At 43.8% G+C, this 12,561-nt stretch overlaps 1 protein-coding gene and 8 non-coding genes across 9 annotated transcripts in view; 1 reads left to right on the plus strand and 8 right to left on the minus strand.

The window, feature by feature from the left end:
• The window catches only part of cpne2 (copine II), a 313,754-nt gene that overhangs the window by 229,798 nt on the left and 71,395 nt on the right, over window positions 1-12,561 (plus strand). The gene's annotated exons all lie outside the window — the stretch shown is intronic.
• Window positions 15-86, minus strand: trnae-cuc (transfer RNA glutamic acid (anticodon CUC)). The gene has a single exon. It is a non-coding gene; the product is annotated as a tRNA-Glu (tRNA).
• trnae-cuc (transfer RNA glutamic acid (anticodon CUC)) lies at window positions 1,250-1,321 on the minus strand. The gene has a single exon. It is a non-coding gene; the product is annotated as a tRNA-Glu (tRNA).
• Window positions 2,485-2,556, minus strand: trnae-cuc (transfer RNA glutamic acid (anticodon CUC)). The gene has a single exon. It is a non-coding gene; the product is annotated as a tRNA-Glu (tRNA).
• Window positions 3,720-3,791, minus strand: trnae-cuc (transfer RNA glutamic acid (anticodon CUC)). Its single transcript has one exon. It is a non-coding gene; the product is annotated as a tRNA-Glu (tRNA).
• trnae-cuc (transfer RNA glutamic acid (anticodon CUC)) lies at window positions 6,510-6,581 on the minus strand. Its single transcript has one exon. It is a non-coding gene; the product is annotated as a tRNA-Glu (tRNA).
• On the minus strand, window positions 9,062-9,133 carry trnae-cuc (transfer RNA glutamic acid (anticodon CUC)). Its single transcript has one exon. It is a non-coding gene; the product is annotated as a tRNA-Glu (tRNA).
• On the minus strand, window positions 10,296-10,367 carry trnae-cuc (transfer RNA glutamic acid (anticodon CUC)). Its single transcript has one exon. It is a non-coding gene; the product is annotated as a tRNA-Glu (tRNA).
• trnae-cuc (transfer RNA glutamic acid (anticodon CUC)) lies at window positions 11,531-11,602 on the minus strand. The gene has a single exon. It is a non-coding gene; the product is annotated as a tRNA-Glu (tRNA).

The following is a 12,561-nucleotide window of genomic DNA, read 5'->3' on the forward strand; positions in this document are numbered from 1 at the left end:
TAGAAAAAGAGCAGTTCCCTGACCGGGAATCGAACCCGGGCCGCGGCGGTGAGAGCGCCGAATCCTAACCACTAGACCATCAGGGAGATGCCGCTAGGTAGTGTCAATTCGAAATACCCGTAAAAATGTTGTCACAATAATCAAGCTACTATAGATGAATGCACAGACTACTCTTCCCAGTTGAGACATCAGATCTTTTAACCTTGATATGTTTTTAAAGTGGTAGTAGGCTGACTTTGTTTTTGTCTTAATGTGTTTAGGTGCGAGTCCATCACAACACCCAGATTTCTGCGCTGGTTGCTAGTTTTTAGGTGTATCTGTGGTGACCTGTAATCGTTTGTCTTTGGCTCCAAAGACAATTTTGTTTAGCTCGAGAAATGTAGATATTGAACAGAAGAGCTCCCAGACTGGAACCTTGGGGAACTCCACATGTGATTCTTGTCTTCTCTGATGTAAAGTTACCTGTTGACACAAAGTACTTCCTGTTCTCTAAGTATGTTTTGAACCACTTTAGTACAGTTCCAGAAAGACCCGCCCAGTTCTATAGTGGTTTGAGTAAAATATTTCGGTCAACTGTATCAAGTGCAACACTGATATCCAGTAACAATAAGACTGACTTTTTTCCCATCATCTGCATTCAAAAATATATCATTGTGACTTTTTTTGGCAATGATGTCAGAAAAGTAGTACTTCCTTGCATTCCTTAGTTGTAAATTATGAGAGGGAAGTTTGTCTTTATAGATGTCAAAAGGAACCTGGAGATTAGTTTTTCTCCAATCAAAAACGTATGCTTTCAAGAGCCTCTTGAAGTTAGAGAGGGACATCGCTGTTCTGATAGCAGCTGGCAGGCGGTTCCACCAGCGTGGAACACTGTGAAAACTGTCTGGACTGAGAGTTCCTTGAACGTAGGGATGGCGCTGCCAAACAACATTCCTGTGAGGAGCAATTAGCGCCTATGACGTAATTCTGTATGATCGCGTTGAGGCAGATAATTCAAGTGAAAGGGCACAACTCAGGAGAAGAGACAGCAGGCGTAGAGTGAGAAATCTAGTAAAGGAAAGCACAGTTCCCTGACTGGGAATGGAACCCAGGGCAAGTTTTCACATTCTAGTCACTTTTTGAACATCCCACCGTGAGCGTACGCGCAATCCTTGTGCACCGCACTCTCTGTACATGTGGCCGTTGATCTTTCAACTTGTTGAAACCCTCTGGTGTATATTGTGAGAAATGTATCATAGAAAAAGAGCAGTTCCCTGACCGGGAATCGAACCCGGGCCGCGGCGGTGAGAGCGCCGAATCCTAACCACTAGACCATCAGGGAGATGCCGCTAGGTAGTGTCGATTCGAAATACCCGTAAAAATGTTGTCACAATAATCAAGCTACTATAGATGAATGCACAGACTACTCTTCCCAGTTGAGACATCAGATCTTTTAACCTTGATATGTTTTTAAAGTGGTAGTAGGCTGACTTTGTTTTTGTCTTAATGTGTTTAGGTGCGAGTCCATCACAACACCCAGATTTCTGCGCTGGTTGCTAGTTTTTAGGTGTATCTGTGGTGACCTGTAATCGTTTGTCTTTGGCTCCAAAGACAATTTTGTTTAGCTCGAGAAATGTAGATATTGAACAGAAGAGCTCCCAGACTGGAACCTTGGGGAACTCCACATGTGATTCTTGTCTTCTCTGATGTAAAGTTACCTGTTGACACAAAGTACTTCCTGTTCTCTAAGTATGTTTTGAACCACTTTAGTACAGTTCCAGAAAGACCCGCCCAGTTCTATAGTGGTTTGAGTAAAATATTTCGGTCAACTGTATCAAGTGCAACACTGATATCCAGTAACAATAAGACTGACTTTTTTCCCATCATCTGCATTCAAAAATATATCATTGTGACTTTTTTTGGCAATGATGTCAGAAAAGTAGTACTTCCTTGCATTCCTTAGTTGTAAATTATGAGAGGGAAGTTTGTCTTTATAGATGTCAAAAGGAACCTGGAGATTAGTTTTTCTCCAATCAAAAACGTATGCTTTCAAGAGCCTCTTGAAGTTAGAGAGGGACATCGCTGTTCTGATAGCAGCTGGCAGGCGGTTCCACCAGCGTGGAACACTGTGAAAACTGTCTGGACTGAGAGTTCCTTGAACGTAGGGATGGCGCTGCCAAACAACATTCCTGTGAGGAGCAATTAGCGCCTATGACGTAATTCTGTATGATCGCGTTGAGGCAGATAATTCAAGTGAAAGGGCACAACTCAGGAGAAGAGACAGCAGGCGTAGAGTGAGAAATCTAGTAAAGGAAAGCACAGTTCCCTGACTGGGAATGGAACCCAGGGCAAGTTTTCACATTCTAGTCACTTTTTGAACATCCCACCGTGAGCGTACGCGCAATCCTTGTGCACCGCACTCTCTGTACATGTGGCCGTTGATCTTTCAACTTGTTGAAACCCTCTGGTGTATATTGTGAGAAATGTATCATAGAAAAAGAGCAGTTCCCTGACCGGGAATCGAACCCGGGCCGCGGCGGTGAGAGCGCCGAATCCTAACCACTAGACCATCAGGGAGATGCCGCTAGGTAGTGTCGATTCGAAATACCCGTAAAAATGTTGTCACAATAATCAAGCTACTATAGATGAATGCACAGACTACTCTTCCCAGTTGAGACATCAGATCTTTTAACCTTGATATGTTTTTAAAGTGGTAGTAGGCTGACTTTGTTTTTGTCTTAATGTGTTTAGGTGCGAGTCCATCACAACACCCAGATTTCTGCGCTGGTTGCTAGTTTTTAGGTGTATCTGTGGTGACCTGTAATCGTTTGTCTTTGGCTCCAAAGACAATTTTGTTTAGCTCGAGAAATGTAGATATTGAACAGAAGAGCTCCCAGACTGGAACCTTGGGGAACTCCACATGTGATTCTTGTCTTCTCTGATGTAAAGTTACCTGTTGACACAAAGTACTTCCTGTTCTCTAAGTATGTTTTGAACCACTTTAGTACAGTTCCAGAAAGACCCGCCCAGTTCTATAGTGGTTTGAGTAAAATATTTCGGTCAACTGTATCAAGTGCAACACTGATATCCAGTAACAATAAGACTGACTTTTTTCCCATCATCTGCATTCAAAAATATATCATTGTGACTTTTTTTGGCAATGATGTCAGAAAAGTAGTACTTCCTTGCATTCCTTAGTTGTAAATTATGAGAGGGAAGTTTGTCTTTATAGATGTCAAAAGGAACATGGAGATTAGTTTTTCTCCAATCAAAAACGTATGCTTTCAAGAGCCTCTTGAAGTTAGAGAGGGACATCGCTGTTCTGATAGCAGCTGGCAGGCGGTTCCACCAGCGTGGAACACTGTGAAAACTGTCTGGACTGAGAGTTCCTTGAACGTAGGGATGGCGCTGCCAAACAACATTCCTGTGAGGAGCAATTAGCGCCTATGGCGTAATTCTGTATGATCGCGTTGAGGCAGATAATTCAAGTGAAAGGGCACAACTCAGGAGAAGAGACAGCAGGCGTAGAGTGAGAAATCTAGTAAAGGAAAGCACAGTTCCCTGACTGGGAATGGAACCCAGGGCAAGTTTTCACATTCTAGTCACTTTTTGAACATCCCACCGTGAGCGTACGCGCAATCCTTGTGCACCGCACTCTCTGTACATGTGGCCGTTGATCTTTCAACTTGTTGAAACCCTCTGGTGTATATTGTGAGAAATGTATCATAGAAAAAGAGCAGTTCCCTGACCGGGAATCGAACCCGGGCCGCGGCGGTGAGAGCGCCGAATCCTAACCACTAGACCATCAGGGAGATGCCGCTAGGTAGTGTCGATTCGAAATACCCGTAAAAATGTTGTCACAATAATCAAGCTACTATAGATGAATGCACAGACTACTCTTCCCAGTTGAGACATCAGATCTTTTAACCTTGATATGTTTTTAAAGTGGTAGTAGGCTGACTTTGTTTTTGTCTTAATGTGTTTAGGTGCGAGTCCATCACAACACCCAGATTTCTGCGCTGGTTGCTAGTTTTTAGGTGTATCTGTGGTGACCTGTAATCGTTTGTCTTTGGCTCCAAAGACAATTTTGTTTAGCTCGAGAAATGTAGATATTGAACAGAAGAGCTTGTTGTTAGCAGGATGTCCAAGTAATTTGCTGAATAGGCTCCAGCTGATCCAAAATGCAGCAGCACGAGTACTGACAGGAATTCGCAGGAGAGACCACGTCTCTCCAGTGTTAGCGTCGCTCCATTGGCTACCTGTAAAATTCAGAATTCAATTTAAAATTTTATTACTTGCATATAAAGCCCAAAACGGCTTAGCTCCGCAGTATTTACAAGATTTGATAGTGCCTTATGTTCCTGGCCGAGCTCTCCGCTCCCAGGGTGCAGGTTTACTCGTAGTTCCTAGAGTATCTAAATGTAGATTTGGAGGGCGGGCGTTCTGCTATCAGGCACCATTACTTTGGAACCAACTTCCAATCTGGGTTAAGGAGGCTGACACCACCTCCACCTTTAAAACTAAACTTAAAACCTTTCTGTTTAGTAAAGCTTATAGTTAGTGTTAAGTAAACCTCTAGCTGGTGTTGGTAAATCTCTAGGTAGTGTAAACTTTAGTGTGTTAGAGTCAGTAGTCATTGTCGCAGCTATAGAACAAAACTATAATAGTTAGTCTCAAATATAGCTTCGCGGTAGATATGCTGCTATAGGCTTATGCTGCAGGGGGGCACCGACATGATCCGCTGGGCGGTGCCTCTCACCCTTCTTCTCCTCTCCTTTTCCCTGCCTCTCTTCTCCATTACCATTTTTATTTATTATAAATATCTCATAGCTATCATTTTTGTCCATTGTTCCTGTAGTTTCTTGTGCCGGCCCCCCTTTTTTCTCTTTTGTGTATGTTTGCAGGCCGGAGCCTCAGGAGCTGCGTTCTATTCAATTTCAATTCAATTTTATTTATATAGCGTCTAATACAACAGAGTTGTCTCTAGACGCTTTACAGAGACCCATACCCAGAACATGACCCCCGAGCAGTTATTACATAAACAATGGCAGGTAAAAACTCCCCTAGTGGGAGAAAAACCTTAAGCCAAACAGTGGCAAGGAAAAACTCCCCTTTAGGAGGGAAGAAACCTTCCCTCCTAAAGGGGAGTTTTTCCTTGCCCTGTTCTGGCCTGTGTTCCCGGCCCTCCCCCCCCTCTGGTCATCCCATTGCTTCTTCCACCTGCCTACGTGGATGTCTGCTGTTGCTGCTTCCGCCTGCCTGCACCCCCCCCCCCTCTGGTCATCCCGCTGCTGCTTCCACATGACTGTTGTGTGCTGCTGACGCCCCCCACCTCTGGTCATCCCGCTGCTGCTTCCACCTGCCTGCTGTGTGCTGTCGACGTCCCTGACTCCCCCAGTCTGGCCTTCGGCAGGAGGGTCCCCCCTTATGAGCCTGGTCCTGCTCAAGGTTTCTTCCCTCCTAAAGGGGAGTTTTTCCTTGCCACTGTTTGGCTTAAGGCTTTTCTCCCACTAAGGGAGTTTTTACCTGCCATTGTTTATATAATAATTGCTCGGGGGTTTATGTTTATGTTTATGTTTATGTTTATGTTCATGTTCTGGATCTCTGGAAAGCGTCTAGAGACAACATCTGTTGTATTAGACGCTATATAAATAAAATTGAATTGAATTGAATTGAAGAGCTCCCAGACTGGAACCTTGGGGAACTCCACATGTGATTCTTGTCTTCTCTGATGTAAAGTTACCTGTTGACACAAAGTACTTCCTGTTCTCTAAGTATGTTTTGAACCACTTTAGTACAGTTCCAGAAAGACCCGCCCAGTTCTATAGTGGTTTGAGTAAAATATTTCGGTCAACTGTATCAAGTGCAACACTGATATCCAGTAACAATAAGACTGACTTTTTTCCCATCATCTGCATTCAAAAATATATCATTGTGACTTTTTTTGGCAATGATGTCAGAAAAGTAGTACTTCCTTGCATTCCTTAGTTGTAAATTATGAGAGGGAAGTTTGTCTTTATAGATGTCAAAAGGAACCTGGAGATTAGTTTTTCTCCAATCAAAAACGTATGCTTTCAAGAGCCTCTTGAAGTTAGAGAGGGACATCGCTGTTCTGATAGCAGCTGGCAGGCGGTTCCACCAGCGTGGAACACTGTGAAAACTGTCTGGACTGAGAGTTCCTTGAACGTAGGGATGGCGCTGCCAAACAACATTCCTGTGAGGAGCAATTAGCGCCTATGGCGTAATTCTGTATGATCGCGTTGAGGCAGATAATTCAAGTGAAAGGGCACAACTCAGGAGAAGAGACAGCAGGCGTAGAGTGAGAAATCTAGTAAAGGAAAGCACAGTTCCCTGACTGGGAATGGAACCCAGGGCAAGTTTTCACATTCTAGTCACTTTTTGAACATCCCACCGTGAGCGTACGCGCAATCCTTGTGCACCGCACTCTCTGTACATGTGGCCGTTGATCTTTCAACTTGTTGAAACCCTCTGGTGTATATTGTGAGAAATGTATCATAGAAAAAGAGCAGTTCCCTGACCGGGAATCGAACACGGACCGCGGCGGTGAGAGCGCCGAATCCTAACCACTAGACCATCAGGGAGATGCCGCTAGGTAGTGTCAATTCGAAATACCCGTAAAAATGTTGTCACAATAATCAAGCTACTATAGATGAATGCACAGACTACTCTTCCCAGTTGAGACATCAGATCTTTTAACCTTGATATGTTTTTAAAGTGGTAGTAGGCTGACTTTGTTTTTGTCTTAATGTGTTTAGGTGCGAGTCCATCACAACACCCAGATTTCTGCGCTGGTTGCTAGTTTTTAGGTGTATCTGTGGTGACCTGTAATCGTTTGTCTTTGGCTCCAAAGACAATTTTGTTTAGCTCGAGAAATGTAGATATTGAACAGAAGAGCTTGTTGTTAGCAGGATGTCCAAGTAATTTGCTGAATAGGCTCCAGCTGATCCAAAATGCAGCAGCACGAGTACTGACAGGAATTCGCAGGAGAGACCACGTCTCTCCAGTGTTAGCGTCGCTCCATTGGCTACCTGTAAAATTCAGAATTCAATTTAAAATTTTATTACTTGCATATAAAGCCCAAAACGGCTTAGCTCCGCAGTATTTACAAGATTTGATAGTGCCTTATGTTCCTGGCCGAGCTCTCCGCTCCCAGGGTGCAGGTTTACTCGTAGTTCCTAGAGTATCTAAATGTAGATTTGGAGGGCGGGCGTTCTGCTATCAGGCACCATTACTTTGGAACCAACTTCCAATCTGGGTTAAGGAGGCTGACACCACCTCCACCTTTAAAACTAAACTTAAAACCTTTCTGTTTAGTAAAGCTTATAGTTAGTGTTAAGTAAACCTCTAGCTGGTGTTGGTAAATCTCTAGGTAGTGTAAACTTTAGTGTGTTAGAGTCAGTAGTCATTGTCGCAGCTATAGAACAAAACTATAATAGTTAGTCTCAAATATAGCTTCGCGGTAGATATGCTGCTATAGGCTTATGCTGCAGGGGGGCACCGACATGATCCGCTGGGCGGTGCCTCTCACCCTTCTTCTCCTCTCCTTTTCCCTGCCTCTCTTCTCCATTACCATTTTTATTTATTATAAATATCTCATAGCTATCATTTTTGTCCATTGTTCCTGTAGTTTCTTGTGCCGGCCCCCCTTTTTTCTCTTTTGTGTATGTTTGCAGGCCGGAGCCTCAGGAGCTGCGTTCTGGCCTGTGTTCCCGGCCCTCCCCCCCCTCTGGTCATCCCATTGCTTCTTCCACCTGCCTACGTGGATGTCTGCTGTTGCTGCTTCCGCCTGCCTGCACCCCCCCCCCCTCTGGTCATCCCGCTGCTGCTTCCACATGACTGTTGTGTGCTGCTGACGCCCCCCACCTCTGGTCATCCCGCTGCTGCTTCCACCTGCCTGCTGTGTGCTGTCGACGTCCCTGACTCCCCCAGTCTGGCCTTCGGCAGGAGGGTCCCCCCTTATGAGCCTGGTCCTGCTCAAGGTTTCTTCCCTCCTAAAGGGGAGTTTTTCCTTGCCACTGTTTGGCTTAAGGCTTTTCTCCCACTAAGGGAGTTTTTACCTGCCATTGTTTATATAATAATTGCTCGGGGGTTTATGTTTATGTTTATGTTTATGTTTATGTTCATGTTCTGGATCTCTGGAAAGCGTCTAGAGACAACATCTGTTGTATTAGACGCTATATAAATAAAATTGAATTGAATTGAATTGAAGAGCTCCCAGACTGGAACCTTGGGGAACTCCACATGTGATTCTTGTCTTCTCTGATGTAAAGTTACCTGTTGACACAAAGTACTTCCTGTTCTCTAAGTATGTTTTGAACCACTTTAGTACAGTTCCAGAAAGACCCGCCCAGTTCTATAGTGGTTTGAGTAAAATATTTCGGTCAACTGTATCAAGTGCAACACTGATATCCAGTAACAATAAGACTGACTTTTTTCCCATCATCTGCATTCAAAAATATATCATTGTGACTTTTTTTGGCAATGATGTCAGAAAAGTAGTACTTCCTTGCATTCCTTAGTTGTAAATTATGAGAGGGAAGTTTGTCTTTATAGATGTCAAAAGGAACCTGGAGATTAGTTTTTCTCCAATCAAAAACGTATGCTTTCAAGAGCCTCTTGAAGTTAGAGAGGGACATCGCTGTTCTGATAGCAGCTGGCAGGCGGTTCCACCAGCGTGGAACACTGTGAAAACTGTCTGGACTGAGAGTTCCTTGAACGTAGGGATGGCGCTGCCAAACAACATTCCTGTGAGGAGCAATTAGCGCCTATGGCGTAATTCTGTATGATCGCGTTGAGGCAGATAATTCAAGTGAAAGGGCACAACTCAGGAGAAGAGACAGCAGGCGTAGAGTGAGAAATCTAGTAAAGGAAAGCACAGTTCCCTGACTGGGAATGGAACCCAGGGCAAGTTTTCACATTCTAGTCACTTTTTGAACATCCCACCGTGAGCGTACGCGCAATCCTTGTGCACCGCACTCTCTGTACATGTGGCCGTTGATCTTTCAACTTGTTGAAACCCTCTGGTGTATATTGTGAGAAATGTATCATAGAAAAAGAGCAGTTCCCTGACCGGGAATCGAACACGGACCGCGGCGGTGAGAGCGCCGAATCCTAACCACTAGACCATCAGGGAGATGCCGCTAGGTAGTGTCAATTCGAAATACCCGTAAAAATGTTGTCACAATAATCAAGCTACTATAGATGAATGCACAGACTACTCTTCCCAGTTGAGACATCAGATCTTTTAACCTTGATATGTTTTTAAAGTGGTAGTAGGCTGACTTTGTTTTTGTCTTAATGTGTTTAGGTGCGAGTCCATCACAACACCCAGATTTCTGCGCTGGTTGCTAGTTTTTAGGTGTATCTGTGGTGACCTGTAATCGTTTGTCTTTGGCTCCAAAGACAATTTTGTTTAGCTCGAGAAATGTAGATATTGAACAGAAGAGCTCCCAGACTGGAACCTTGGGGAACTCCACATGTGATTCTTGTCTTCTCTGATGTAAAGTTACCTGTTGACACAAAGTACTTCCTGTTCTCTAAGTATGTTTTGAACCACTTTAGTACAGTTCCAGAAAGACCCGCCCAGTTCTATAGTGGTTTGAGTAAAATATTTCGGTCAACTGTATCAAGTGCAACACTGATATCCAGTAACAATAAGACTGACTTTTTTCCCATCATCTGCATTCAAAAATATATCATTGTGACTTTTTTTGGCAATGATGTCAGAAAAGTAGTACTTCCTTGCATTCCTTAGTTGTAAATTATGAGAGGGAAGTTTGTCTTTATAGATGTCAAAGGAACCTGGAGATTAGTTTTTCTCCAATCAAAAACGTATGCTTTCAAGAGCCTCTTGAAGTTAGAGAGGGACATTGCTGTTCTGATAGCAGCTGGCAGGCGGTTCCACCAGCGTGGAACACTGTGAAAACTGTCTGGACTGAGAGTTCCTTGAACGTAGGGATGGCGCTGCCAAACAACATTCCTGTGAGGAGCAATTAGCGCCTATGGCGTAATTCTGTATGATCGCGTTGAGGCAGATAATTCAAGTGAAAGGGCACAACTCAGGAGAAGAGACAGCAGGCGTAGAGTGAGAAATCTAGTAAAGGAAAGCACAGTTCCCTGACTGGGAATGGAACCCAGGGCAAGTTTTCACATTCTAGTCACTTTTTGAACATCCCACCGTGAGCGTACGCGCAATCCTTGTGCACCGCACTCTCTGTACATGTGGCCGTTGATCTTTCAACTTGTTGAAACCCTCTGGTGTATATTGTGAGAAATGTATCATAGAAAAAGAGCAGTTCCCTGACCGGGAATCGAACCCGGGCCGCGGCGGTGAGAGCGCCGAATCCTAACCACTAGACCATCAGGGAGATGCCGCTAGGTAGTGTCAATTCGAAATACCTGTAAAAATGTTGTCACAATAATCAAGCTACTATAGATGAATGCACAGACTACTCTTCCCAGTTGAGACATCAGATCTTTTAACCTTGATATGTTTTTAAAGTGGTAGTAGGCTGACTTTGTTTTTGTCTTAATGTGTTTAGGTGCGAGTCCATCACAACACCCAGATTTCTGCGCTGGTTGCTAGTTTTTAGGTGTATCTGTGGTGACCTGTAATCGTTTGTCTTTGGCTCCAAAGACAATTTTGTTTAGCTCGAGAAATGTAGATATTGAACAGAAGAGCTCCCAGACTGGAACCTTGGGGAACTCCACATGTGATTCTTGTCTTCTCTGATGTAAAGTTACCTGTTGACACAAAGTACTTCCTGTTCTCTAAGTATGTTTTGAACCACTTTAGTACAGTTCCAGAAAGACCCGCCCAGTTCTATAGTGGTTTGAGTAAAATATTTCGGTCAACTGTATCAAGTGCAACACTGATATCCAGTAACAATAAGACTGACTTTTTTCCCATCATCTGCATTCAAAAATATATCATTGTGACTTTTTTTGGCAATGATGTCAGAAAAGTAGTACTTCCTTGCATTCCTTAGTTGTAAATTATGAGAGGGAAGTTTGTCTTTATAGATGTCAAAAGGAACCTGGAGATTAGTTTTTCTCCAATCAAAAACGTATGCTTTCAAGAGCCTCTTGAAGTTAGAGAGGGACATCGCTGTTCTGATAGCAGCTGGCAGGCGGTTCCACCAGCGTGGAACACTGTGAAAACTGTCTGGACTGAGAGTTCCTTGAACGTAGGGATGGCGCTGCCAAACAACATTCCTGTGAGGAGCAATTAGCGCCTATGGCGTAATTCTGTATGATCGCGTTGAGGCAGATAATTCAAGTGAAAGGGCACAACTCAGGAGAAGAGACAGCAGGCGTAGAGTGAGAAATCTAGTAAAGGAAAGCACAGTTCCCTGACTGGGAATGGAACCCAGGGCAAGTTTTCACATTCTAGTCACTTTTTGAACATCCCACCGTGAGCGTACGCGCAATCCTTGTGCACCGCACTCTCTGTACATGTGGCCGTTGATCTTTCAACTTGTTGAAACCCTCTGGTGTATATTGTGAGAAATGTATCATAGAAAAAGAGCAGTTCCCTGACCGGGAATCGAACCCGGGCCGCGGCGGTGAGAGCGCCGAATCCTAACCACTAGACCATCAGGGAGATGCCGCTAGGTAGTGTCAATTCGAAATACCCGTAAAAATGTTGTCACAATAATCAAGCTACTATAGATGAATGCACAGACTACTCTTCCCAGTTGAGACATCAGATCTTTTAACCTTGATATGTTTTTAAAGTGGTAGTAGGCTGACTTTGTTTTTGTCTTAATGTGTTTAGGTGCGAGTCCATCACAACACCCAGATTTCTGCGCTGGTTGCTAGTTTTTAGGTGTATCTGTGGTGACCTGTAATCGTTTGTCTTTGGCTCCAAAGACAATTTTGTTTAGCTCGAGAAATGTAGATATTGAACAGAAGAGCTCCCAGACTGGAACCTTGGGGAACTCCACATGTGATTCTTGTCTTCTCTGATGTAAAGTTACCTGTTGACACAAAGTACTTCCTGTTCTCTAAGTATGTTTTGAACCACTTTAGTACAGTTCCAGAAAGACCCGCCCAGTTCTATAGTGGTTTGAGTAAAATATTTCGGTCAACTGTATCAAGTGCAACACTGATATCCAGTAACAATAAGACTGACTTTTTTCCCATCATCTGCATTCAAAAATATATCATTGTGACTTTTTTTGGCAATGATGTCAGAAAAGTAGTACTTCCTTGCATTCCTTAGTTGTAAATTATGAGAGGGAAGTTTGTCTTTATAGATGTCAAAAGGAACCTGGAGATTAGTTTTTCTCCAATCAAAAACGTATGCTTTCAAGAGCCTCTTGAAGTTAGAGAGGGACATCGCTGTTCTGATAGCAGCTGGCAGGCGGTTCCACCAGCGTGGAACACTGTGAAAACTGTCTGGACTGAGAGTTCCTTGAACGTAGGGATGGCGCTGCCAAACAACATTCCTGTGAGGAGCAATTAGCGCCTATGGCGTAATTCTGTATGATCGCGTTGAGGCAGATAATTCAAGTGAAAGGGCACAACTCAGGAGAAGAGACAGCAGGCGTAGAGTGAGAA

The sequence above is a fragment of the Cololabis saira genome, chromosome 5 (assembly GCF_033807715.1).
Source record: "Cololabis saira isolate AMF1-May2022 chromosome 5, fColSai1.1, whole genome shotgun sequence".
NCBI lineage: Eukaryota > Metazoa > Chordata > Actinopteri > Beloniformes > Belonidae > Cololabis > Cololabis saira.